The following is a 27,251-nucleotide window of genomic DNA, read 5'->3' on the forward strand; positions in this document are numbered from 1 at the left end:
GAGGTAGAAGAATGCAGTCAATCATAACATTTCACATCATGTCAAACCCCCAAGTTTTTGTCAGTAAAGTGTTACGAGGAAATGCAAGGAAATGGGGGTCTGTGAAGAACATGCAGGCTATATTTAGTGAAAACCCTCAAATGTGAAAGTGGACATTGGCATTCAAACTCGTTCACTGCTCTGTGTCACACTTTCTAAACTTCTTGATACTGCAAGAAGTTAACTCAGATGAAACTACATTTATTGCCAAACTGGGCATATTAACCTAATATGTCAGTACAATTTACCTTTATAGAATAGTTTATAGAGAGGGTCCACCTAGGGTCTGCAATGCTCAGTACTGTACAACAGCTGTGCCACTTGCTTTTTGCCCGTAACTTAGAAGAGCTGCATTTGGGCAGAGTTAGCAGGTAATGTTCTGTAGGTACCTGGCAATGGGGTCAATGAGGTCTTCACAGTGCCTGTCTGAAAGTGAATATTTCTTGGGATAATTGCAAAGGCAAGTTCATACCTCCTGACATCATGGGGGTTTTTTGTGTGTGTGTTATAGAAGGTATTAGACACCTCTGCAAGCAGATTGAATACAAATGCAGTAGTTCTCGGTGTCCATCTAACCCTGCGCAGAAAGCTGTGGTGGCAACAGCCACCTACACACCTTCAACTCGGAGGTAGAGGATCTGTGTTTTCTTTTGTTGGACCTAAGGAGATTCAGCTGGAGGATGTTGTTGCAGTTATGCTAGAGAGAGGCAGGTGATGACTAGATTTAGTTTTTTACAGAAGTGCTATGGTGAGAACGGGCTACTTCTCTAACACATAATATAGTGATTGCCTGAACTAGGAAAGGTGAAGGTCTTGAGCTGGGTTTGTGTGCAGTTGAAATTTATTCTCCTCCACTAGGGTCTTTGAGTTTTAAAAGGTGAAGTAGCAATTGATTTTTTGTGTCTCTGTGTGTGTAGACATGGATGTATGTACGTATGCATGTATGAGTTCCAAGTCTGATCTTAACTAACACATCTCCTCTAATGTTACAGGTAATTCCATTCAGCCCTAAGATGCTTGGGTTTTTTATCTTTATACAATTATATATACTTTTAGGCAGAATGAGGCTTTGTTTTACTGCAACACAAATGAATCACAACACACAAGCTCACTTTTAAGACCAGTTAATATAGTGTTAACAATTCTTCTTGGAATATGAAGCTTAGTAATGTTTGTAGTATAAACATAGAGCTAGAATTCAAGTCTGAAAATAATTTTATTTGGAAACAGTTCTGGCCCATTGTTTTCTATTGTTTTTGACTGCCCCAAGGGGGGGTGCGGGGGGGTGTGTGTGTGTGGAGGTGGCTTTTTGCTTTCAGAATTTGAAGCATAATGACATGTTACAGGAATGTGATGATGATTTAGAAAGCCGGTTTATTTTTGTTTCAATTTCTCTAAGGCTGTAGTAATTTTCTTTTCTCTCGCTGCTCTCACTGTTGAACAGCTGCTTTGTCTTGAGCGCGCTGGTGGTTAACAGTCTCCCCAGAGCGGTGACTTGCAGTAACTGCGGATCAGCTGCTTACATAAGGAATCGGGTGCATGTGAGAAATTCTCATGCAGAGAATGCTGCGATCCAAGTATAGTTTAAGGATGCATATTCAAGGAGTGCACTGTTTTATAGATTACTACATGTGCAACCCAAACTTCACCTCTTTCTGTAAGACTTCAAATGCACAGTTAATATAGATAAATCACACGTTAAGAAGGTTACACCTGTAAACTGCTGTAGATGACATGGAGCATATGGTACAGTGGCTAGTACCATCTCTAGCTCCTTTTGCATTTAGTTCAAAACTAATCTCGTATAGTTTTGGATTCTTTGTGATCTGTATTATCTTATGGGGTGATAATATCACAGGTTCACATCCTGCACAGAGGTGGTTTCTATGTTTTATGCAGTTTTACTGAAAAATAATGACATAACTAAACTCCAGATAGTTAGCCAGTGAGATTAGATAATTCAATATTAACATTATTGTTTGCTGAGTAATCACCTGGGTCTGCTTTCCATTCAGACAGCTGTTTCAAACCCCAGTTTTCTATGATGTAAGCTTAGCCAACTGACTTTTAGATACCTACATTCAGGATCTCTGTCTGGAAGAACTCTCACTCTTGGAGCTCAGTTCAGTTGTGCATGCATCAGTATTTATTGGAGGTGCCATAGGGCATCCCATCTGGTCTCCAAAAGGCCATGGATTTATGATAGGTGTCTGGCACTGCAGTGAGCATGTGGAGACTATCCTTGGACACAAAGTAGGGGCAACTAAACTGAGTTTTAAATATTTTTCCATCCAAAGTAACTACCTCAAATACCAGCTGTTCGGTGACATGAACCTCTTCCTTTTTCTAGTCTTTCCTGAAATTCTTCCTACCAGCCAAGAAACCTTTCCTGACTGTTTTTTTGTTATGTCTGTTCTGATCTTCTAAATCAAGTTTTGATTTTAGAACACTGAAATACTGAATGCTACGTTAGCTGAGCTTTGTTGCTATGATATTGCAACACTGCAAGTTCCACTGTTTCCACAGGGTTTACTGCTTAAGTGTGTCCAAGGTGACCTAGAAACCTGTGATAACTGAACTAACTAACTGATCTGAACAGTTCAGGCCTTGCTGGGTTGAAAGGAATGATTGACTGCAGGGATCTAGTGTTTATGTAGACAGAGGTTGAGCTGACTGCGTATGCAGGCTATTAATATAGGGATATATTTTCCTGAGTTATGCAAGCATAACATTCCATTGGAAAATGTATTTACAATGAAAAATGGCATATCTATCCTTATGCTGTCATGAATCAGCATTGACTGGCAGTGATTTAACTTAGATTTCCCTTTTGAAAAAGGATCTCTAGCATGAAACTGCCAAATGCTTATTATTTAGTATTTATTTCATGGCAGCATCCAAAAGATCCAATTCAGAACAGACTCTGTAGCTTGTATGGTTATAGAATATATACATAAAAAGACAATGCTTGACTGAAAGGGAATCTACTATTAAAGTTCTGGATTTAAACAAAAGTTGATGGGCAGAAGCAAAAAGGCATCTGAGTAGAAAGGAGCTCAGTGTTCAAGGGTTAAGCTGACTTGTGTTAGTACATATCTGGGTGTGCTTTTGAAGTCAATCTGCGGGCTATCCCCACCTACTGTACTTTGGTTTGCATTGTGGAGCAGTCTCAAAGTTAGTGAACTGGATTCCTCTTGGGTGAAACACTGGCAGCAATGCTCCAGGAGCCACCTAATGTTCACCAGCAACAGATGGGTGTTCTGTTCATGGGGAAACGAAAATGAGAACTAGTCCAACGTGAATAAACAGACAAACCCTAACCATGACTGGTGTGGATGTCAGGTCCTCAGGATCAAGTAGTTTTCATTATAAATCTGCTCCTATTTTTCCACAGTGCCTTCTGGTAGTCTACAACATCATGCTGCCACCTGCTGTCATGGTCCATTGGTAGGGTGTGACTCCACAAAACATCGTCATGGCTAGTTTTAGGTAAGTAGCCTGAAGCTTGAAGTTGGAGTGGAAGGCAGTGAGTGGGAGAGGAGACCCTTTTCAAATATGCTTTTCTAATTCAGCAGTGCCTCCTTGTCCCAAATGAAAGCAGTGCCGTGGGTTCAAAGTGGTGTATACAAGTTGGACAGAACCTTTCCCTCAGGAGCTCACATCAACTAAAAGAAGTTTATAAATAACCAAGATAGACCCTACAAGAAAAAAAAGAATTCTTCCTCCTGAGCTAGAGCAATATATTTTCAGGAAACAAATGTCTGTAGTTAATCAGCCTCTGCTCTTTCCACAAGCAAATTAGACATTGATTTTTTGGGGGAAAGATCTTACATACATATTCAACACTAAATTAGTGACATTCTGTCCTGGTTTTGGTTGGGAGGGAGTTAATTTTCTTCCTAGTAGCTGGTATAGTGTTATGTTTTGGGTTCAGTATGAGAAGAATGTTGATAACACATTGATGTTTTCAGTTGTTGCGAAGTAGTGTTTAGACTAAGCCAAGGATTTCTCAGCTTCTCATGCCCAGCCAGCAAGAAGGTTGGAGGGGCACAAGAAGTTGGGAGGGGACACAGCCAGGGCAGCTGGCCCAAACTGGCCAAAGGGGTCTTCCATACAATGTGATGTCATGCCCAGTATATAAACTGGGGGGAGGTGGCCGGGGTGGATCACTGCTCAGGAACTAACCGGGCATCAGTTGGCAAGCGGTGAGCAATTACATTGTGCATCACTTGTTTTGTATATTCCAATTCTTTTTTTATTATTCTTGTCATTTTATTATGGTTATTATTATCATTATTATTTTATTCCTTTCTGTCCTATTAAACTGTTCTTATCTCAACCCACAAGCTTTACCTTTTTCCTTCTGATTCTCTCCCCCACCCACTGAGAAGTGAGTGAGAGGCTGTGCGGTGCTTAGTTACTGGCTGGGGTTAAACCACAATGCATTCCAATCCTAAATGTATTTTTACCGGATTCAAGCAAATTGATTTGCACATGGATGATGTTCTGTGACACAATTACAATGTATGAATAGTACCTTCTGTGTTACTAGCAAGAATGTCATTAGTGCAATAGGAAATTGTAGTTATGTCTGAAGGCATATGTCTACTATGGGTTTGGTTATCATCTGAAAAAAGAATATCTGGGAGATGTGTTATATTTCTTTTATTAAAGTTTAACTTATACCAAAAATAAAAGTAATATTACAAGAGACTTCATGGCCTTGCAGTGTAAATTTTCTGCTCACAAGACAATTATTAAAAGGAAGATGACTATTCTTTTTTGTTTCTTCTTGGTTAATAGTCATTAATGACATAAACCAACAATGTTAAGGACACGTCTCCACAGCATGGTAAAGTTTTCTGCAGTGTTTCAGTATAGTGTATAATACTTATTTCCACAGATGCCTGAAATGAAGGACCAACATGCTGCAATTCTAGAAAAATAAGAATGAAAGCTTACAAGAGTGGCTGCTGTCAAATTCTGCTGTAACAGTGACAATGAGATCAAATGTTAGATATCTGTATTTGCTGTGAAATCTAGCTCTCAGACCTTAAGAGATGGCAGGGAGCAACAGTACTCTGCTGGTATGTGGGCGGGCAAGTCAACAATTATTCACTGTACTTAAATGCTGCTGCTATTCTGTGGTCCCTGGACCTACCTGGAATATACCCAGAGTAATTTTCAACTTTCCAATGCCTGCAAAATCAGTAGAGACCAGTCATATGCATTTGGATTCTCCCATATAATATGAAAATACAGTAATGGTAGGGACTGTTCCCTATATGTGCCACTAATGAGGCTGGTGGTGTAGAACAGTTTGTACTTTACAGACATGTCCATGAGGTATTCTTTTAAGTATCCAGCAACATCACTTCAGTTATCTTTAATCTGTCAATTCTGTTCCATCATTAAGTTCCATAATCCACCTTCTCTTCAGTATGTATCCTTACAGTTGAAGCAAAGGATGTCTCACCACTACCAGCTGTTGACGGGTAAATTAACCAGCTAGTAACACTCTTCTCTCTGCCTTCACTGAGGAGAAAAAGGCTCATTTGGTGGGTGATTTATGGTGTCTCATTAAATGCTCTCAATTGTACAAGGACGGACTTTCTTTCTCTTGACTACAGAAAGACTTTAGATCAGCTAAATTAAGTGTTTAGTTTAGGTAATATGAACTATTTTCTGTGCTGATAATGCTGCATTCAAGTTAATTATTTCAGATATCTACTAATTAATTTCATGTTTTCATATAGTCATAATTTTTTTTTCCTCTTTATTTCCAATAGCTTCCTCCCCTACACAGAAAGATTGTTTCTCTAACATCACCAGAGAAAGCTGATCCCCACTGACTGAGCACTGAATGACACTGGAACATGAAGAAGTCAAACAAGGGAAGTCCAAGGATGGGAAAATGGGGCAGGTAAATCTTCTGCTGTTGTTGAGATTCACTAGAATTTGGTGGGCAACAATGGGAGGAAGAGTTGTAAGTAGTCATAGCTACCAAAAAAGAAGACTGTTAGATAGCTTTATTTTAACAACAGCTGGTTTTAAGCCATTTAGTCTTTCCAACTGTTAACAATCAAATTTAGTCAGAAGCAGCTGTGAATTACCAAGGCTCCAAAGTCCTGTTCATTATGTAAAAAGGAAGAAATAAGACATGTTTTGAAGAGCGAGTGACCTTTACCTCCCCCAGGGTAGAGATATTTTTTTTTCAGTTACAGAACATAATTTGTAAGGGGAACAGGAGCCTTAGAGAAAATAGGTAGTTGCAAGGAGTTAACAAAAGGCCACTGGAACATGGTTCAGAGCTAGATCAGGTACCATGAATCTGACAAAAAAACCCAAGAAACAAAACACACAAGGTGGCCTGTGAATGTTAAGGTGATAGCTGTGGAATTACATGAAATGATTAGGGAAACATAAGATAAGGTGTGTATTTATAACTGTGAGTGAAGGAACTGTGTTTTTACTATCAAACATTGCTGAATGTAAACGTTCCTGCTTGCATGTTTGGCAGGAGGCAGTCATGTATCTGTACAGACTGCCAGCCCCTGCCAAGGACAGCATGGCAAATGGTACAGAAAGGTTATCTGGGGATTGCAAAATAGAATTGAAAGGCCAGAGTTATATTAGGTTCAAGCTAACTATGGCATTGCAAAAATTCTTAAGACTTTCACACGAGCCAAATATACAGACTAAATCAAACAATATACCCCATGTTTAGTGCTACAGGAAAAAAATGTTGCCAGCAATAAGGTAAGCAGAGATATTTTTTTTGCGCTGAAGGGAAAAAAGACCACAAATAACTTACTTGCTGTGATATTGTGTTTATTTCCTTGAGATAAACTCACCAGAGAATGTTACAACTAAATAAGTGATCATGCTTAGAAATTTTTTTTTTCTTGCTCTATGTTACCTATTTTTCAGGTGCAACAATCTTTGACAACAGGACAGTTTGCTGAGACTGAATGTAGTAAAGTGATGGAAGAGTGGAGATTTAGACATGAAGTTGCTAGAGCCAGTTATCTCCAGTATAGCAGGATATTGGGAAATGGTATCAGAATAATTAAGGTCATGCTAGAAAAGACAAGAGAATCACTCTGATCCACATTTAACATTGTTAAATTGCAGAGTAATGTTAATGAAACTTAAGTTGTTATGTGCTAATAATTTGGTTGCTACTTAGAAGGATGTCTGTTGGGATTTGCAGGTGCACAAAGATCCAGACAAGGAAAAAATCCCCCAACCCCCCTACCACGTAAACTAACAAAGCTTGGCGTGACTTAGAGTGCAGGGAATTCTCCTTATTTCACGAATATAATGATGTGAGTGAATCTACACTATGCAATGAAGCACTGTGCAATTGCCAAAACAGTTGTAGGGAGACAACCTCCCATAATTATGAAAGTTTGCATCCCCAGGTTAGAAATATGCAGTGTTTTTTTCTGACCTGCCCAGAAAGAGGTAAGAATAAAAGGTTATGAGCCCTCTATTTATCTGAGAAAGGAGCAGTTACTGCAGAGGCTATGTCTGCACCCCCATCCTCTCTGCAGCCAGGCTGCATCCAGAAAGACTTAAACTAGCTCTGAGTAAACTGGTGTCTACCTGACTATGCAAAGATGCCTGCTTGATTTCTGGAAGTGTTGTACCACATTATGGTGGCTGTTCCTGTGCTATTTAGCCACCACGACAAAGCTAGTTAGTCTGGGACCATGCTGTGAGGATGTTACTGCATTGCTTTTGATGCTGGGGCTGGTTCAGGGATGCATGCACTGCTCTGTTTTGTGCAGCGTAGATGTGCCTTGTGTATAACTGCTGGGAAAGAAAGGCCAGGGCTGTCACAAGAAATAACATTCAAAGTCGTATGACTTTGGCATCCCAAATAGCTACATGCTTTGGAGAAATAGGCAATGCTTATTGAACTTGAGATGGGAGGGAGAGAAGTGGGTCAGACTTGGGCATTTTGCCTGAAAGGGCATCACCTTGTCCGGGCGGTGTTGACAAGGACAGATTAGAACCAGTTCAGTTACTGAACCAGAGAATGCTGCAGCCAAGGCCTGGGGGAGCTGTCCCTGCCGTGACAGCCAAGCCTGCTGTACATTTGTATTTCAAGGTGATATGTAAAAAGCACTGATCTCTCTCAGATAATTCAAAAACTCCCGTGTAAGGACTGCTGAATGAAGGGTCAGATTCTGCAACCATTAATTTAACCTCAAGCAATGCTATAACTGTGATGTAGTTTTGGACCAGTGAGGTTTGTCAGCACCGCTACCTTTTAGATTTGCAGATGTGTTGAGCCTCACAGTTATTTATCTTTATTCTAATGCCATCTTTGGAATAGCTGCATATACCCATCCATTTGTGTTTTCATCTGCATATGGACATGCAATTATCTCAACGCTATTAAATATATTTTGCTCTGCCTTTCTGGGCCATATATTTAAAGAAGTGTGAAGTGGTACCGAAACGTGAGATAGCTTCATAAAGAGAAAACCCCAAAGGATTACCTGTAATGGATTTGTGTGTGGTGTGAAATAACTTTCTCTACAGTTGGAAGAGATGACTTTACTGTACCTACAGTTTTGGGGCAAAACCACAGCTGTAATTTGAAGGTATTTTATTTTTATCTGAGTGTCACACTTTCTAGAAATGTATTAGAGAAAGGTCAATGAAGCCACTGTGCAGTTTCAAAGAGAGGTTCTTTTTACAATGCATTTCTGAGGAGACACTGAAATAAATATTTGCAATTCAGCTTGGTAATTCTAAGCACCACTGTATCACTCATCAAAATGTTCAGTTGTGTAAGGCCTTTGTAAGAGCATGTGTTATTGGAAGGCAGTTTATAGAGCAAACAATAGCTAGTGTCAATGTACAGTACTGTGCACTAAATCAATAAGAGGTGATTTTGACTTCAGGTTTGCACAGGTTCACAAAAGAATTTGTTCACTTCAGTCTCAGCAGTCGGCTCTGAGATGTGTTAGCCTCCCAGTGAATGCATTCTCATTTCTTTGTTCTAGGACCTGTAGGTACCTTGCTGACAGAGGATGCTATTGATTAAAATATTGGCTTTTTTTTTTTTTCCTTGTTTTCAAGCATTGTAGGGGTAAGTTACTGACCTGGCGTCCCCACTGAAAACCTTCAAATAATTCCAGAGTGCTTTACGAGGAAATACAGTTTGGTTCAACATATTACACCCCATTCCTTTATCTAATATTTTGTTATAATGAGAGGACACTATTACTGATGAAAATCGTTATTTGGTACTGAAAACTTGTAGCACTTTTAGCAGGATAAAGTTAAACTCAAGTTATCTTGGGCAATACAAAATTTGGTACTGATGTCCCAGAAAGTCTCCACTTCGTATTAAAAACTAATAGTGCAAAATGTGGGGAAAACCCCCTTGCAAGATACAAGATAAAGATAAGAAGTAATTTGGATAGCAAAACTCCAAACTTTTTGCCTTGGAAGTGCATGAAGAAAATATTCCTAACCCCACCTCGAAGACATTTAAAAAAATATTTTTCTGAGTCTCTCTCTCTTGCTTGTGTGCTTATACACAAAGATGACCACAAAGGACGGTTAAAGGGGTTAAACAATAACTTCATTTTGATGTACCATTTAAAACATATCTCTTTACCTGCTGAGTTCCTGCTCATTCCTTTGGCCCTCTTTCCCAACAAGTTCGTGGCTTTGCACCATCCCAGCTGTATCTACTGCAAACAGACAGGATGCAAACACCCAAATGCCCTCCCTCTCTCCCTGCAGATGGGTGCGAGATGGATGTTGCTCTGAAGCCCTATCCCTGACACCAAATTGCTGCAGTGAGTGACTGGTTGGTGTTTAGAGGGTTGGTGATGAGCAGATTGATGCAAAAGGGCGTTACGCCTTGAGCTGCACAAGCAAGAAACCAAGAAAGGAATCAGAGGAAATTTTGAACTAGTGAGATTTGTCAAGGAGAGGAGTTGCCACGAAATTACTTTACAGCAGGGCATGCTAACTGGGTTGCGGTGAAAAAGGAAGCCTGATGTCACCATCTCACCCACATATTTGTGGAAAAATAATTAAAATTGCTCACATTTTTTTTCGCCCGTTATTTTCCTTCCCTGGAAGTCAGTCCCAGGCACTGAGGTATAAGAACAAATTCACCCGAGGAAACATCTGTGCCTGAGGTGGACGCAGCACCAGCGATGGGCTGGGAGCCGCCAAGCACTCGCAAAGACCTGAGGGAAACAAGGCGCTGCCCCAGTGCCTGCCAGGGCCTTCCCCGCTCCAGGGGTGCCCCTCCAGGAGGGCACACCGGGGCCGGCACTGACCTCTCGGACTGGCGGAGGTACGTCGGGCACCTCAGTTTGCCGGTGGGTGAGACATGCACAGGACCGTGCCTCTGCCCGAAACCCGCAGGGCTGGCGGCCGCCTGCTCCATGCCACCCCGGCCTTCCTCCCGCCTCTGCCCGGCTTGGGCCTGCACCTGGCGTTCCCGCAGCCTGCGATAACAGCCTGTTGCTCCTCTGAGGGGCGGGGTACTTGTGTTCGGACGGATTTGTTTTAAAAAACATCTTTTGGAGCTTTGCTGGTGTGCTGTAGATTACGCTGTGCCGTTGCTAGGTGGCAATGTGTCTTCAGGAAAGGCGGGCAGCGGTGATGCAGGGAAGGGACCTTCGCTGTGGCCCGGCAGGGCCTCAGCAGTGGCCCCCGCCCGGCCGCCCTCAGAGATCTCTGAGGTAACAGCCTCCCCGCTGTTCGTGTGTGTGTGGGGGGGCATCCCGATCAAACCATATATATGTATATAAACTTTTTTTTTTAACTGGCCAAAACGTTTCTTATTATATAATAATTGATTTGGGGGGGTGGAGGGAGGATGGAACCCAAATCCCTGCTCTGCCTTAAGTTAATTTAACACACAGGGCATAATATGGGTGTAGGTGCCAGTAGCAGGGGAGCGGCGGGGGCCTCTGCAGGCAGGGGGCTGCCGAACCACCCTGCTGCTGCCCCAGCCTGGCAGTGCGGGAGGTGCTCCACGTCAGGGTGGTTGGGAGCTAACAGAAAGGGGCTTGCTGACAAACTTCAATACAAAATTTATATGACTTAAAGCGACTATTGGCAGGGATAGGCTACTACTTCAGAGGTTGATGAGTATTATTGGTTTTTGTGTGGTGGTTTGTTTTTTTTTAATTGAAATAGGAACATGCTGCAAGATGTGAACCAAAGATGTCTCGAAATCTGCCTGCAACCATTGCATGCTCAAGAGTGCATTACTTTCAGAATGCCTTTCCTCCTGGCTCTGCTCCTTGTTGTAAGAAGACCTGGTGTTACTTGGCTGAACATAAATTGAATTACCCTGGACTAATTGATGCGCTGGAGTAGCTTTTACTCAAAAGCAAGACACAGTCCTGGGTTCAGAAAGCTTTGCTCTGGAAAAACAAATGCTATTTGTTATAGATGGTATAATGCGTTCCAACTTTATTTGTTCTGAGCAACATGTGCCAAGGATACATCCAGTATTTTTTTATGCTGGTAATTGGGGGTGGAAGGGAAAATTCTTTTCTTCCATCTGATCCTGGCTGTTATTTACTCAGAAATGACATTATTTTAAAGAGAATTAATTATGAGACAGTCATAGAACTCTAGTTCAGTGCAGCTGGCTGGCAATGACTGATTCAAAAGTGGTAATTATTACAGGTTTGGAAAGAGAGCTGAAATGACCCAGATGGTTAGCCCAATTAAACTGATCCAAAAGTCACCAGAAGTAGTGCTAATCTATTTCTACTGGGTACAGCAGTGCATAAAGACCTGTGATAGCAGGGGACAGGTGCTAGTGAATCAGGTTGAGGCGACTGAGAGCTGTCGTAAGCCAGCTGGATAGACTTTTGAAGCACAGAGGCCCTGGTGGTGAAAAGCTGAGAGGTTAAAACACAGACATTGAACGAAATAGAAACCCTCTGCCAGTCTCTGGCTGAGTGGTTATTGGCCCATACACAGTAAAGGGATAAAACAAACTAAGAAAATAATCTGAGAATGAGAATGAGGGCAAGAAGAGCCCATTCAGAGTTGAAGCTCTCTGGAAAATAATCAGGATGGAGTTTAAGTGGTGTTTTGTTCTCTATCATATCTGCAAGCATTATATTCCAACAAAAAACAAGATTGTCTGGCAGTAGTCTGATATTTGACTAGTTTTGGAGCACTTAATGTACTCTGGCAGTAATAGCTGTACAAATGTGTTAGTGGAAGCTGTTTCTCTATGATAAAAAGAAACACGTGACAAGAATGTTTAAAAGAAGTGAGGAGAAAAGCAAAATTGTTGTGAAAATGTATTCATGACCGCTAAATTTGGTAATGCTGAGTGATTAGAATAACAGGTGAAAAAGAATGCAGGAAGGACCCTTAAGATTGAAAAATATGAAAGATCATAGGTGCTGTATGCTTTCTTCAGCTAAAGAATGACATTAAGGAAGCTTTTAAAGTTTGACAAGTTGTTTCCAAAAAATCGGGCACCTCATGGGAAAGAGCTGTAGTAGTATCACAGAATGCACCAGTCAGGTGGCTATGAGGTTGCAGTGAAGCACTGGTGTAGCATGTGAAATCCATGAGTTCATACATAACGATGTGGTGGAAAAGGGTGCTGTCACGACCCGTACTGTACAGACCAGGGAGGGGTTGTGGTGAGTTCGGAATTCCCTCGGGCTAAAATAAGGTGAAGCGACACCAAATGATCAGTTGAACGTTTTATTCACGGCAGAAGCAAACTGAACTTGGAAGGCGTTAACAGTAGGTGGCAGGGTCTCTCACAACGGGAATTGGCATGGAAATACCTCAGTAAACCGTGTAACCTCTGGTAACCATACACATCAATTCAGGGAAGAAAATTAGGAGAGCCCTCCCGTCGAGTCACAAGGCTCAGAGCAGACCCCCTTGCTTTCTAGACTCCCTCTCAGATAAGAGCCCAGGGGTGGCTGGATCTGCTCTTAGTCCCAGACTTGGTCAATGGTTATGTGTAAGGGGATGAGGTGTAGGGATTACGGAAAAAAGGAGAGAGAGAGACAGAGAGAGAGAAGAGAAAGATTTCACCAGTCCTGGGTCCAGTGTTAGTCCAGCCAGCCTAAGGGTCCAGTTCTGGAGGGTGCGTGCACGTGTGGGGCTTCAGTTTGTGTCCTTTTATCATCTCCTTGCCCCTCCTTCGGGCAGGCACTCGAACTCATTAGGCTAATTAGGTATCATGCACGGTTTGTGCTTCCAGCAACTTTGGGAAACGGGTCGGTGGGATTGGGGGTCATTTGGGGAGTAACTTCTCCCTCCCTGCAGGCATGAGTATTGTTTGATCTTTGGCCGTACAGGGTGAGCTGCCCTGCTCAGCATATGAGAACACAGAACTTGCGCATCCTCCAGCGCGCCCTCCATGTCCTGTTGCTGATGTCCTGTGCTGGTGGGCTTCTTTCCACCTGTGGTTCGTTGCTCTGCAGAACTTTCCCCACCACAATGTTTGAGACATTAACTCTTTCAGTCTCTCACAGATGTCAAAATACTTGAGTGCCTACTAGAGGGGTATGTAGGTTCAGCCTGTGATCTCTTCTTAGCTCTGCTAAATTACATAATGGAGACAGTGAAGTGTGGTTTGTCATCTTTGACATTTTGTTAAAATAGAAATTGAAAACAAAAAATGGCTCCATAATTAAAAAAACACTGGATCAGCAGGGAGTTGCAGATGTATATGGAGGCAACTAAGGCAAATCAAACCAAGCCTTGGTATGCTTCGGGATCCTGGGAGCTACCCTTAATCCATAAAGATAAGGCTAGAAGTACCTGCAATAGAAAATAAAGGCTGTAACAGCAGGAATGTCTTGAGAGGTGGCCATTGGAGTGAGTGAGGTTGTCATTCCAGACAGTCCCATATTCTAAAGTTAGTTTCTGCAGGTTCCAGAAGGAAACAAGATAGGATCTGAATTAGCTGGCCTGACTGAGGAATAGGCAACAGACAGAGAGCAGTTTTAATTTGTGGAATTAACTATCTTAGTATCACCTGATAACTGTCATGCCCATGTGGTGGGGAGATCACAAGAAAACAAAAGGATCCACAAAGACACCTTAAACATTGCTATTAAGCTTACATATATATGTATATTTCTGGCATTTTGAATTACATATAAGCTCAGGGTTAATTGTTGTTATATTTGCATGGGAAGGTAAGACACGATGAACAGTCCCATTAGGAGTTTCTGGAACAAGCTGCTGATTGTTGTGTGACTACTTATGTTGAATAATGTTGTGTTAGAAGTCTGACACCAAATGAAGCTGATCTCTCCTTGCCTTGTATTTCTAAATTCTACAGTGTGCATAAGACAGACACATATGCGACAGATAAAAGTATCATATCAGTGAGTCCTCCTTCAGGAAGACTAAATTCCAACATAGTAATGGCTCTTTATAAAAGCTTAATGTGATTTAGATGAGGATGTCCAATAATTTGCAATATACTTATTATATTTTAAACAATGAAATCGGACAGTCTTTCTTCAAATAAACTGAACTCATCCTTGTCCTCTATACTCATTGCTGTAGAGCTTAGAAAATCAGCAATTGCACTGTGCTGTTAATTCCATTTATTTCTGTATGTACTTTACATTATAAATATTAAAAAAGGGTAATTACCTGAAAAATCGAAGTTAACTGATCTTTGTTGACAGGCTGTAATGACTTAAATTAGCATCTTGTCCACAGTGCTCCCCTTGAAATGAAAGCTGTTAGAAAAGCATATTCATAAGTTTGCCTAGCCACTGTACAAATATTTTAGAAAAGATGATCTTTGCTCCAGGAAATATCACTGAAACAGATACTGAGCCAGCAAAGACACCAAATCAAATGGAAGACCATTAAGAGAAAGAATTAAGTTATTCATCTCTGAATGGCGTTTCCATGACTGTGAAGCTACTTGGAATGAAATGGGCAAATAGCTTTAAAGAAAAAATAGCTGCAGTGTGGTGGTATCATTTGCTTAGGTTATTATGAGATGGCTTTGATTTGGAGGAAAGGTGAAGAAGAGTTGGAAAGGAATTTTAATCAGTGTTAGTAGCAAAAAAGAAAGGACAGAATGTAAGTGATTCATGCAGAGGAGCATACCCTGGGCAACAGGCACTTACACAGCTGGGCAGACTGTAAGTTAATTTCCTTGAGCGTTGCTTTCTTCTTCCTCTTTCCAGCCAGGCTGTGGGTATATCAATGTTTGCACAGTGCCACACACAGCCTTCCAAAACCTCCCTCTCTACTGGTTAGTGAAATTGGCAGCATGATGCTCTGTTCTGAACTGAGCGTGGGGGGAAGAGGAAAGAGTTCATAGAAATGAAAAGGAGGGTGGTCTGAGGCAGGCAGCACCATCACAAGACTCCTGCTTTTGATCAGATTGTGTTATCACTGGTGGCCTAAGCATGGAGCCTGGATTTGCACAGGATGGTTCGAAGATTATAATGAGCGTTATGGGTAATGGGAGAACCAAACACCAATGAAGGGAACTTGATTGGAGTTGTGCTGGGGATAATACAGTGGTTGGTGCTGCGTTCTTTTCTCTTCCCTGAGCCGTTGTAAAAGAAACTAGTTTGGCTTCCATTATCACCCTGAATTTTTCATAAAAATGAAGCAGGCAATGGTTTTGGAAAGACCTGGAAGCTTCCCAGACTAAAAAGGTGCACCCTGGTATCTTCTGCTGTTGCTAGGAAGAACAATACCCTGTGGAGACAAAGGGAGGGATTACTTGGGAATGCCAGGTTGCTTTTCAGAAACCCCAGTGTTGTTCCTGACATTGGGAAAGATGATCTCATTGCTATTTTCACTGTTTAGGAAAACTAGGAGGGCTTGGTTTTGGTTTACTTGTGGGTTTTTTTGTTTGTTTGTTTTTTTGTTTTTTTTTTTAAGTGGTAGGGATCCATTTACACAGAGGGTGGAAATGTGTTTGATTTCCTTAGTATTTCTTGCCATTTCCTGGCTTTTGAATCACTCCTGTACCTTTACCCTATTTAAGTGTGTATACTTGTCAAACAGGTTGAGATAGAAATATATCAGTTTCTCACTGGGAAGCAGGTATCCTAGTACCAAATAGGGACAGTAGTTTCAGGGTGTCATAGAATGAGCTTTGAGGCAGAGGTGCAATTTCTGCTCCCTCCTCTCCACCCCCTGACATTAACAGTGTCAGAGAAAGCTTAGAAAATTGCTCAGTCTCGTTTATTGCTCCTCTGCAGTATTTCCAGTTTGGTTTATTGCTCCTCTGTACGATTTCAGAACCCTCCAATGCTGTGACATTCTGTTACGTTCCGAGACACTGCTGTCTTAAGCCAAAGATATTTAATTTTTTTAAAGAATAAATGGTGTAAAATGAGTCTAGCTGTCAAGTACAGCAGTCAGCAGATCTTGCTGGCTCTGTGAGCAGGGTGGAAGAGCCAGACCATAACAGATATGACAGGTGGAGGAGAAGGGTGATTAGGTAGTTGGTTGTTTGCTGCATGAATTGGAGAGGACAGAGAGGGACAGTGAATTTCAGAAAGAATGTTTGGTATTCTTAGCCTAGAAAAAAAACAGGGAAAAAAAAAAAAAAGAACTAGATTATAGTCCAGATATGCACACTTGCCATCACAGAGCATCCACATGACCCCATTCTGCAATTTAGGGAGAGCTTGTGGTAAGCACTGATTGCTTCCTTACGACTTAGGCAACCAAGTTGGTGAGGGGCCTGGAGCACAAGTCTTATGAGGAGCGGCTGAGGGATCTGGGGTTGTTCAGTCTAGAAAAGAGAAGCCTGAGGGGAGACCTTATCGCTCTCTACAACTACCTGAAAGGGGGTTGTAGTGAGGTGGGTGTTGGTCTCTTCTGTCAGGTGTCTGGAGATAGGACAAGAGGAAATGGCCTCAAGTTGAGGCAAGGGAGATTTAGGTTGGATATTAGGAAAAATGTTTTTACTGAGAGGGTTGTCAAACATTGGAATGGGCTGCCCAGGGAAGTGATTGATTCACCATCCCTGGAGGTATTAAAAAAGCGAGTGGACAGGGTACTCCAGGGGATGGTTTAGGGGGCATGGTTAATGGTTGGACTTGATGATCTTGAAGGTCTTTTCCAACCGAAATGATTCTATGATTCTATGACTTGGACCCAGAGTGCTCTGGTGGCTGACTGTTATGCTTGCTATTATACTGTAAGTCTTTGAACTTTGATTTTAATTTTTTTACTTTTTTTTTAATTTAGGGGCTACCTTTCCTTTATACTTTTCTGTATCAGCTGAACAACCTTTTCTACTAAGTTCAAAATAGTTTCATAACATCTTGTGATTTTGTACATCTCTCGTAAACAGAAACAATATTAAAAGAAGCCCGCAATAAAATGGTAAAATTAATGCAGTAATGTACATCCTTATGTGTAAACTCTATGTGCTACCATGAAGCATTAATGTCAAATGGTATAATATTTTATCTACAAATATAGACATACAATTGTTCAAGTCATCCAAAACTAGCCAAACAGGAATACAAACTGACTTTCATTCCCATGGCTGTGTTATACTGATAGTCCCTTGGAGTGTTTTTTCCAGTCTACAAGTCAGTATAATTTCTTGCATTTTCTGATTCTAAGTACTCCTTTTGTGCAGCAAATGTCCTGCTCTGTAATACCAGCTTTACTAATGTTAATCTAAAATTGTAATCCAAACATTGCAGCCGGACAGACTTTTATACCCCAGACATACCAAATTGTGTTTCAGTACTTTGTTCAGCATTTGCTTAGGGTATTATTAAGGTACTTCAACTGGGAAACCATGTATTGGATCAAATTTTGCCACCTAGAGAATAAATGTAATATATAAAATGGACAGAAATATCACATTAATATTCATACTGTTGGGAAGGAGCAGATCACGTCTTTACTTGCTTATTACTAAGCCAACTTTATGATGGGTCTTCCAAACAGGCATGTCAGTGTAGTGTGAGGAAGGTGAAAGATGTCTTTCTAGTTTCTACAGCCTTGTTCACCTTCAGATGGGACAGATAATGGTTGTATATGTTATACTGGTAGACTTGGTTTATGAAACCTAGTTAATGTAAGTTCAGTTATTTCGAAGGCAATGCCCATCTCACCATCTGCAGAAACACCAAACTTCTGTCATCATGGTGCTGAAAGGCAACTTGTCAAGAATATAAGTAAGTATCTATCTGCACTGCAGGCAAAACTGTGATTAGAAGCAGAGAATGTCAAGCCCCTGCTCAGTTGCTTCAGGGCCTTGCTGTTTTCTTTCTTTAAATAGAGCTTCTGTTCCAGATCTTTGTTGCTCTCCAGTGGTTCTTCCAAAATGTGCACATACTTTATCAAGTTGGATACCAGTGTTTAATCTCCAAGCATCAAAGTACTGTGATTTTCATTTCTGTTACTGCTAAAAGAATGAATCACTCCAAAATTCCCATTAAAAATATTTACCTTTAGTTTCATCTTGTTGCTCTGCAAGTCCAGTTTAACTAGCTCTTACTAAAGATGCCTTAACATTAAACCTGAAAATCTCTCCTTTTCCTTCCTATTGGTATGCTTGCCTGCTTCGGAAGTTCTTTATCTGTACATTGGACTGAGACATCTATGTAATGTTTGCTCCCATTTTCAAGCAAGTTCAGGACTCCAACATTTTCAGTTTCCAATATACATTACTTATGTATATATGCTTTAAAGCCTTTTCAGCTCCTGTGTTCCTGCTGATCTGTAATCAGGTTGCTCTGATATTTTTACTGTGTTGTGACACCATAACAGAATATTAGATTATAGTGGTGTAATGTCATACATAATAACATGAAAACATGTAAAGCCTGGTGCTTGACTTAGCCAATATACTCACATCTTTAAGCCCAAACTTGATTTCTTTTCAGAAGGCTGCTTCAATGATTAAAACATTTTGAATGCTTCCATAAGAAAATGCAAATAACTTTTTTAAAAGCAGACTTTTCAAAAGATTCACACCTTTACGAATCAGACATTTTGCACTCTGGAGCAGTGTATGAATAGATTAGGTTCTTGCTAGAAATGATTTAATAAGTTGGACTGGCAAGCACTGAATCAGCATTTTAGAAGTCTTAAATAAGTCAGTATAATTTTTCCTATGTCAGACCTTGTGTTTGTTTTCTTCTTCTATCTTTTCTCTATGCTAAGTTAAAATCTCCAGAACCACTAAAGCTCAGACATATAGAATAATTTTAGTGAGATAGTGGATCTGAAGACTGGGACTAGAGCAGAGCCTGAATGAATCCTGCGCTTGGATAACAGTTTCTCGCCTTTCTCACAGGGTGTGCTCTGCTAATTAATCAATCTTTGAATTGTGGCAAAATCATAGGCATAAGAATACATGTGTATGTTTACAAACAGGGAAGGACTGGTGGGAGGTGTGATGGTTAGAGGCCGTCTCGGGCTTAGTGACCATGAAATGATAGAATTCTCAATTTTTGGTGAGGCAAGGAAGGTGGTCAGCAAAACCACCACTATGGACTTCCAGAAGGCAAACTTTGACCTTTTCAGGACACTGGTTGAGAGAGTCCCTTGGGAGACAGTCCTGAAGGGCAAAGGGGTCCAGGAAGGATGGACATTCTTTAAGAAGGAAATCTTAATGGCTCAGGACCAGGCTATTCCCATGCGCCGCAAGACGAACCGCAGAGGAAGATGACCAGCCTGGCTGAACAGGGATCTTTTGCTAGGACTCAAGAAAAAAAAGAGAGTTTATAATCTCTGGAAAAAAGGGCAGGCAACTCAGGAGGAGTACAGGGCTCTTGTTAGGTCATGCAGAGAGGAAATTAAAAAGGCAAAAGCTCAGCTAGAACTCAATCTGGCCACTATTGTAAGAGACAACAAAAAATGTTTTTTACAAATATGTTAACAATAAAAAGAGAGCCAACGAGAATATCTAGCCTTTAATGGATACAGAAGGGAACGTTGCCACCAGAGATGAGGAAAAGGCTGAGGTACTTAATGGCGCCTTTGCTTCAGTCTTTCATAGAGAGACCAGGGTACTCTGCCCCCTGAGCTGGAAGGCAAGGACAAAGAGCAGAATATACCCCCCTTAATCCAGGAGGAAATAGTTAGTGACCTGCTACACCATCTGGACACTCACAAATCTATGGGACCAGATGGGATCCATCCAAGAGTACTGAGGGAGCTGGTGGAGGCGATTGCTAAGCCACTCTCAATCATTTATCAGCAATCCTGGTCAATGGGGGAGGTCCCAGACGATTGAAGGCTTGCCAGTGTGACGCCCATTTACAAGAAGGGTTGGAGGGAGGATCTGGGGAACTACAGGCCTATCAGCCTCACCTCAGTATTGGGGAAGATTATGGAACAGTTCATCTTGAGTGCGCTCACACGGCATGTGCAGGACAACCAGGGGATCAAGCCTAGCCAGCATGGGTTGATGAAAGGCAGGTCCTGTTTGACCAACCTGATCTCCTTCTATGACCAGGTGACCTGCCTAGTGGATGAGGGAAAGGCTGTGGATGTTGTATACCTGGACTTTAGTAAGGCCTTTGACACTGTCTCTCACAGCATACTCCTTGAGAAGCTGGTGTCTCACAGCTTAGACAAATGTACTCTTTGCTGGGTGAAAAACTGGCTGGCTGGATGAGCCCAGAGGGTTGTGGTGAATGGAGTTAAATCCAGTTGGTGGTGGGTCACAAGTGGTGTTCCCCAGGGCTCAGTATTGGGGCCAGTTCTGTTTAATATCTTTATTAATTATCTGGATGAGGGGATCAAGTGCACCCTCAGTAAGGTTGCAGACGACACCAAGTTGGGAGGGAGTGTTGACCTGCTCGAGGGTAGGAAGGCTCTACAGAGGGATCTGGACAGGCTGGATCCATGGGCCGAGGCCAATTGTATGAGGTTCAACAAGGCCAAGTGCCGGGTCCTGCACTTGGGTCACAGCAACCCCATGCAGCGCTACAGGCTTGGGGAAGAGTGGCTGGAAAGCTGCCCGGCAGAGAAAGACCTGGGGGTGCTGGTTGACAGCCGGCTGAATATGAGCCAGCAGTGTGCCCAGGTGGCCAAGAAGGCCAACAGCACCCTGGCCTGTATCAGAAATAGTGTGGCCAGCAGGAGCAGGGAGGTGATTGTTCCCCTGTACTGGGCACTGGTGAGGCCGCACCTCGAGTACTGTGTTCAGTTTTGGGCCCCTCACTACAGGAAAGACATTGAGGTGCTGGAGCGTGTCCCGAGAAGGGCAACCAAGCTGGTGAGGGGCCTGGAGCACAAGTCTTATGAGGACTGGCTGAGGGAACTGGGGCTGTTTAGTCTGGAGAAAAGGAGGCTGAGGGGAGACCTTATCGCTCTCTACAACTATCTGGAAAGAGGTTGCAGTGAGGTGGGTGTTGGTCTCTTCTATCAAGTAACTGGTGATAGGACAAGAGGAAATGGCCTCAAGTTGCACCAGGGGAGGTTTGGATTGGATATTAGGAAAAATTTCTTTACTGAAAGGGTTGTCAGACATTGGAATAGGCTGCCCAGGGAAGTGGTTGAGTCACCATCCCTGGAGGTATTCAAAAAGCGTGTAGACGGGGTACTGCAGAACATGGTTTAGTGGGCATGGATGATGGTTGGACTCGATGATCTTGAAGGTCTTTTCCAACCTCAATGATTCTATGGTTCTATGACTCTATGTGAAAAAGATGACAATGAATATTTTATAGTTAGGGATTTGTTTGAAAGCTGTCATTTTCGGGTTTAGATACCAGAAAAGGCCCCTATTACATACAATATATTCAAAATAGGTATTCTTAGCCTTTGCAAGTTCTCTCAGACTAGATTTACATTGTATGGAGTCCTCTTGCACACCCTGAAAAAATAATCACTATATCTTCTCTCCAGTGTAGGTTTTACCCATTTACAGCTATTCTGTGACTGCTGTTATAGGTTGCCAGAGATTCATTCTCAGATTTCTTTTTATTTTTGCTTTGCTATCGCTAACCATTTGTATTGCCTGCCTTTGACTTTTTTCCAAGCAGTGAAAAATGTTGATATCTTCATATGGTCAGAAAAACCTGGCAGATCACAGTAAAGAGTATCCAAAGTTACACTCCCTCAAATACATGTTTATATGTACATATGTATAATATAATACATATTTAAGCGCATGCCCCAATTTTAAAGCTAGGCAATCCTAGCACCAACGATACCTATTATTTATGATGAGCAAACCTGACAGAAAGTAATGGGGAAAAAACCCAACACAGCAACAAAAAAATCCCTATAACAAAACCTGACGTTATTTAACATTGTTGGTTAAGAGATGAAGTATTGCATGAGCCTATGATTTGGAGCATCAGCCCTCTGAAAAGACAAGGGTTTCAGAAGCTGCAGGGGATGGCAAAATACTCCAAGTGGCAGGCAAGAGTAAAGCAGGGCACAGCTGGATGTTAGGTGAAAACAAGCTTCTCAACATTGGAGGTCATTCAGGCTTTTGCAAGTTCCTTGTACAGGAAAGGTGTCACTTTCTACATAAAGCTTGGGAAAGAGCCCCTGTAATGGTTAAACGGTCCAGACAATAAAGCTAGTAGTTTGGGATTGAAACAGCTAATTTTTTTGGTTCAGTGACTGAAATGAGAAAAAAAGGTAGGGCAGGTACTGTCTCACAACAGCTTAAAACCAAATTTTTTCCCCTTGGTGAAAAAAGGCAAAAACCCCAGAATGATTCACTTTCTCTTAAAAAAACTATTCTGACTGTTCTGACTAAATGTAACCAACTTTGAAAGGGGAAACTGACTTTTTTTTTTCCAATCTTAAAATAGATTTTTTAAATGATACTAAATATTTCTTCCCTATAAAGATATACTAAACCTGACTTGAATTCACAAGGGCAAACAGCTGAAACTCCTTTCAGTTTTGTTATAGAAATGCAGAATTACCAAGTTTCAGTTGCTGCTTTTCAAGGTACTAACAACATACCAGATGTCAGTCGAAGAAGCTGCAAGAAATTATAGCATCTGAAAAAGACCATTTAAAAACTACCTGTTTGGCCTGCCTACTGATGTCATGGCAAATCCTCTGTTCCTTCAGTGAACTCCACTTGGACGGCTGTGTGCACTCATCTTGAAATACCCATTAAAATCAAGGGGAGTCTGCAGAGGCTCAGGAGTTTGCAAGTGTAGAATTTACTGCTGCATTATTGACTAAACTACCACTATAAGGCAGGTATGGCTAAAAAATAGATCTGTCTCTGAAAGCACCAGATGTAAAAGGTCTCAATTCATGCTTTCACCTTATTAAGGAATGTAATCCAGAATGAGAGACAGCATTAAAAATAGTCATGATGGAAATTTAAAATGTTGTGTCATGCTTCCTATTAGTGCGAGCTAGCTCTTTTTAGAACTTCAGGTTTACTCTTAATTTCCGATGCAGCCTTTTTCTGCATTAAGTAAGAAGAGATGCCAAATCTTTAGATGACATTGGGATGAAAATGATTGATGCTCTTTGATATGAGCAGGGTGATTGAAAGGGTGAATTTTAATGCTGTAAAAATAACAGCAAAGTGTTTGCTCTTCTGACAGGCAAGATGATGTTTTCATTCAGCAGCAAAAAGAGGGTGAGCAAATGGTTAACGTTAATGGGATGGGAAAGCTATGCATCTGAGTAGAGGTCTGTACAAAATGGCTGCCTGCAGCCTTAACTGTTAATTAGCTCCGACACTGGTTCGGCAACCACAGCCGTGTTTCGAGTGACCTCACTGGTGTGGCATCTGGGCAATTATCTTTGGGATAATGAGCCCCTTCATCCATAGCAGAACAACAACATCTCACTTGGCTTGCGAAAGATCAGAGCCAATCTGCTGCTCATCAGGGTGCCTGCCGTCCCCTTTGTATCACACCTTATTTCAAACCTAACCTTTCACATCCTACATTAATTGTTTTTAGATTAAAAATTAATGAATCAATTTTAACAGCATTGGGGGGGGGTAGGGGCAGTAATAAGCACAAAGTATCATCCAAGTGGTAATTTGGACCTTAAGTATTCCTGTCTGAGTTTTGAAAAGAAAGAGAAACAACATTCCAGATCACTGGTTACAAATGATTGTAATCTTTTTCATCTATGAAGAACTGTAATTAACAGAAAGTATGGTCCTCCTTCCTCAACAGTACAGTTTTAATGAAAACAATTCTTACTAACCATTCACATAATGTACAAAAATTATAGAAACAGCCACCAAAAGACTGTAACTTTTTTCTTATCTTTTTGTATTCCACACCATGGTGTAGTGCAAAGCTTTTAAAACATTTGACCCTTCACAGAGGTTTTTCTCTTATTTCAGTTCCTTCTTAAAGGGTAATGTGCAGACTTGCTTGATTCCACTGAAATAATTGAACATGTCGTGGCTAAATTTCTGTAAGACTACTCTTTCATGTTTATTGATGAGCTATGAAGCTTTTCCCCTTGCTTTGAAGAACACTTATGAAGATATGTTGCAATTTCACAAGGTGTGGCAATCAGTGCAGGAACATGACATGAATTGCTAATGTTTTGAATTGCTTTGTTTCAACAAAGTATAAATAGGAAATACTTATAGAAGCTCAAATTCTGTCTCCATTCCCTAGATTTTGCAGAGTTTATGTGGTTTCACCTTTTCTCCCCCATTTGTACAGTACAGTTAGGCTTCTTCTGCAGACTTTGATTAAACTGAAAGACGGAGAATTATGGTTTAATTTTCCTCATGGTCTCAGGCAAGGGCACTTCCAGCTAAGAGTAGCTGTTGCATTTCCTTGAAATGGCTGCTAGAAAAGTACCCATTGCCTAATATAAAGCAGCAACATCAAAATTTATTCTGTTGTCCTCCTTTTTTTTTATATAAGCTAACACTAATAAATCATCATGTTGTGAGACCTACAGAACATATATTTGATGGCTCTGAAAAAATCTTCCTTGCTTTTATTCACATGGCTATCTCAAATTTGCTTTTTTGTTCCTTCAACTGTAACTCTCTACTTACGGTTCTCCATGTCTTTCAACTGTTAGTTTCATAACTCTTGTTTTTCTTTCCTTTGGATCAAACTGATCAAATACAAGTAATTAATTTACATTGTAACCTGCAGGCTTTTCATTATCACACTGGGAAAGTGAGAAACTAAGAGATTAACATGTGTGGGATAGTTGCTTAAGAAAGTCAGGAGGAGATTTTTATATTTTTATATATAAAATATATAAAATTCTAAGTTGTCCTGATCATTCTTCTGCATGGCTTAAAAATTACTTTGAATTTCAGTTGTTCAACCTTCATGAATGCAATAAGTTGAAAAACCTGTTATGGAGTTTAAAAAGCAGGTAATTTAAAGGCAAGTTACCTCTGTTGGAGTCATCCCACAACTCAACTTTCTGACTGGTTTGCATGGTGTGTTGTGAGGGATGACAGCAATGTTTTGGGAAATGCGTATGTCAGACTGGACTCCCTGTGCCTCATCAGCTAGTAATGATGCCATCTGATGTCACTTTGTCATCAGAACCTGTCTCCTTTTATTTTGGATACCTAGTGAATGCAGCTTCTGTTGCTGTGCTTAAATAGCCATTTCCCTACATTAATTATCATCTGTGCAGTTCCTCTATTGATCCATTCCTGTGTTCTATTTGCCCTTTCACGTGCTGCCACAGCTTTGATGAGGGAAAAATAAAGAAGGTCTATTGTTACCTACCTACAAACAAGCTTCCTTTTCTGGATAGGCAATTTAGTATATAGGTTCTTTTGCCATTAAAATCCCCCTTATGAATCTTTATGAGACATCACAAATGTGCAGAGTGCAAATACCACGGAGCACAGTTCAATCAGCAAAGGTTAATGAAAACAGCCTATTAGTATCCTGCTGGGTTTGTTGCTGAATGCATTGTAGTAATGCCTAGAGGCTTTGCTCTCAAGGGAGCCCCAGTACAGTAAGGCAGGGCATGCACCATATGTGGACAGAGAAATAGAGCATGCTTGTCACTTCATAGACAAGGCTGACAAAAGAAGTGTAATCGAGATGACTGACTTACTTAAAAATAGAATTTAAACAGCGTGCAAGGACCATTGACAAGGGTCCCTATCTCCTACTTTCCTAAGGCTATGGAAATGGGTAAGTTATTAAGCACATGGCTTGAAAAGGGAGGCAGAGGAAATTCTGTGATTCAGTGAAAATGAGGTCCAAAAGAATGTCTGACTCTTTTTAACAATGGTGTGGTATTTTGTGCTGTGGCTGTCTCAGTCAAACCAGTATTATTCTAACTTACAGAGGGAGACTAAAGATAGATGAAATTTCTTCTTGTAAAAGTGAATGGGAGGGACTGGCTAAGGCTTATGCTCAAGGTAAGAAGTAGCAGAAGATGGATGCCTGAGTTGCAAAATGAATTCCCATCTCCTGCAACACACTTCGACATCAAAAATAATCATCTTTCCTTGCATTCTGTGTTAAATCCAAGTGCAGTGGCTCATATGAAACAGGAAAATCTTCTGCACAGTTGTTTACCAGTTTTATACCTTTTCTGAATTTTCAAGGCCTTATCCATCTGTAATCAACCCCTTTCTTTTGTAAATTCAAGCTAGCTCTTGTGCATTCAGAGTTTGAGTCAAATCTTTCAAGGCAATGACTTGCTGGGGAGCGCCCTGCCACCCCCCCCCCCCCCCGGTTTTCCTTTCAATTTTGCTTGGAAAATATTTTGTTGCATCATTCCTGGTGTTCTTTGCTCCTTTTATAACCAGTATATTACTGTGTGGGTTTTTTTCACATGGACTAGAAATGTACTTAGCAATTGCTATCTTTTTTCTTCCCTTTATTTGCTAGTTCTTAGCCTGTAAAACATCATTTGCTCTTTTTTTTTTTAATCTAGTTAGATTACATTACATGCATGGGTATAAATTGTAAAATACATCTATTAGCTTAGAGCTTCCTTTTTGTCTCTCACTTGAAACAATCTTGTGCTCCTATGGTATTGCAGAAGAAGAAATGATGGCTAGTGCTAACAGGGAGACTTACAGAATGATGATGCCAGAAATGTGTTCCCAGCTCTGCTGCTTGCTTGTTCCGAGACCTCTGTGATGCACTGTCATACTTCACTGAAGTTTTCCAACCTGGGCTGTAACAATTACTCTCTCTAGTCGCCTATGGATAACAGGCCAGTGCTGATTTTCAGAGTTGCTGAATACACACAGTTTCCTCATGCTTTAAATAATTGCAGGCCTGCACTGCCTCCAGAAAATCAGGTTGTTT

Source organism: Harpia harpyja, chromosome 2 (assembly GCF_026419915.1).
Source record: "Harpia harpyja isolate bHarHar1 chromosome 2, bHarHar1 primary haplotype, whole genome shotgun sequence".
NCBI classification, from domain to species: domain Eukaryota; kingdom Metazoa; phylum Chordata; class Aves; order Accipitriformes; family Accipitridae; genus Harpia; species Harpia harpyja.